This window comes from Scylla paramamosain, chromosome 18 (genome assembly GCF_035594125.1).
Source record: "Scylla paramamosain isolate STU-SP2022 chromosome 18, ASM3559412v1, whole genome shotgun sequence".
NCBI lineage: Eukaryota > Metazoa > Arthropoda > Malacostraca > Decapoda > Portunidae > Scylla > Scylla paramamosain.
In genome coordinates, this window is record NC_087168.1 from 16,247,150 (window position 1) to 16,249,649 (window position 2,500).

Here is a 2,500-nt window from a genome sequence, read left to right on the forward strand (position 1 = left end):
TCAGCTACTTTGAACAAGCGATTATCAGTATCATCAACGTTCTCAGTGGTGTCCTCATGATTCTAGTGATACTTTAAACAAGAATCCCACATAATCAACAGGAGAAACAGCAATGGCAACCCGACCAATCTCTGTGGCCTTTGAAACTAACCCAAATATGAGAACAAAAACTTTAAGAATCCACATTATACATCTTAATCTTAATCTTAATGGATAGAAGATTAAACACTGCTAAATTCTACGCCATCTAAAGATAAAACACACCCATTGCAACCTGACTAATCCGCGTGGCATTTAAAACTACCCACACATGAGAACGAAACCTTACACACCTATATATATCTCACTGCAGGAGGAAATTCAAACACTTTCCAATGTAATTCCCTCATATCGATTGCATTCATCGGGAAAATCATATTCAGCAGTCCATATCGCGCCAGGGACCCTCTTGCAGGCACTGATTGCGTGGCGGGCAGTGTGAGGCGGTGCTAGGAAGGCTGCAGCTCGGGAAGATTAGCTTTTTCATTGTTCTGTACTCGTGACGGCAGCGCGGGAGTGAGTGGGTAGTGGCGAGGCGATGGTGAGTGTGGGAGTCTCTCTGTATTGAGTACTTGAATAGTATTGAGGCGAGGGGGAATGAGAGAGAGAGAGAGAGAGAGAGAGAGAGAGAGAGGAGAGAGAGAGAGGAGAGAGAGAGAGAGAGGAGAGAGAGAGAGAGAGAGAGAGAAAGGAAAAAATATCGGTATAACAGTAGTAGTGGTAGTTATAGTAGTAGTAGTAGTAGGAGTATTTGTTGTTGTTGTTGTTGTTGTTGTTGTTGGAGTTATCGTGGTGGCCTATTACATTAACTCATCCAAACATACACACACACACACACACACAACACACACACACACACACACACACACACACACACACACACACATTGATATATAGACAGACAGATAGATTGATAGATATTTTATTCACCATAAACATCATATTCATAAAACACAGATATTTGTTTATGGCCCAAAACACATGTGACACTTTGTAACTGTGTGGTGCAAAATCCTAAATAAAAGTGGTAAATCAGACAAAATTATGGTCGAAAATAACCACTTTGAAACTTTGATAAACTGAAATATTAGATGGGAACACACCATGAAACGAAAAAAAAATAAATAAATAAATAAGTAAGTAAAACAAAACTAGAAAATCCATTGTTAAAAGATTACCTTAAAAGAACACACACACACACACACACACACACACACACACACACACACACACACACACACACACACACACACACACACACACACACACACACACACACACACAAGATCAAGTTACTCAAGTTTTTATGGCATTATCGAAGTGAAAAAAAAGCAAATACTCGTATATAAGCTCTTTTCACTTATCAAAGCATTGGGTCACTTAGCAGCGTGAAGTGTATTAATGAATTATAAGAGTAATTAGTGGACATTAATAATACACTCGATAATATTTTTGATAGAATATTCGATTCCACCTCTTTGAAATTATGAAGATGTATCTAATCCACTTCTTTCTCTTCCACTCCTTCTCATTTTTTGCAATCCTTTGATTTTCCATGTCGAGAGAGAGAAAGAGAGAGAGAGAGAGAGAGAGAGAGAGAGAGAGAGAGAGGGGGGGAGCGGTGAAGTACTTTTCTCCTCAGGGTACAATAAAAGGAAACATTCTCAAGGCAAACACTGGGTCACTTTGTAGACGCATAATTATTCCTGAAATATTTATTTTTAACCCACTGAGACTTGCTCTTCACCCTCAAAAGAAACTCCGCCTCTGAACAAACTTTATTTTCCTCTTACATATACTAGTTTTTTTTATTTTTTTATAAGTACTTGGTTATTAAACAACACTTAGAGTTCATTATAAAATTCCACGAGAGAGATAGAGAGCGATGCTTTTTTATTCGTCAGTTAAAGGGAGATAATGTTATTTCAAGTGATACATATACCTGTATTTTTTTCATAAATAGTTTATTATTAAAAAGCTTTAAGAGTTCATTGTAAAATTTCAAAAGAGAGTGAGAGAGAGAGAGAGGGAGATTGAGAGGGAAAGATCTTTTTCTTCTTCAGTTAAAAGGAGAGGATAATGTTGATTTAAGTACAGTTGTGTAAATAACCTATTCAAACATCAAAAAGGTAACTTAGTCTGGTGTATGTATAAATGGTTATGGGTAGAATCTTAAGGTTTTTGTATCATCAATAAAAAAAAACAAGAAAAAAAAAACACTGAGAACCTGACTAATTATCTCTGTAGCCTTTGAAAACAGACCTTATGGAACACCCTAAGCATTTCAAAACACCCTGAAGCATGACACGAGACGGCAACACCTTCCAATCTCCATCCCTTCACCACCTCCCATTCCCTCCCATTCCCTCCCATCTCCTATCATTCCCCACTCTCCATTCCCTCCCCTGCGTTGTTCCTTTCAGCACCCAATCCTCTCATTTTTACCTCCCCTCTGTGTCTC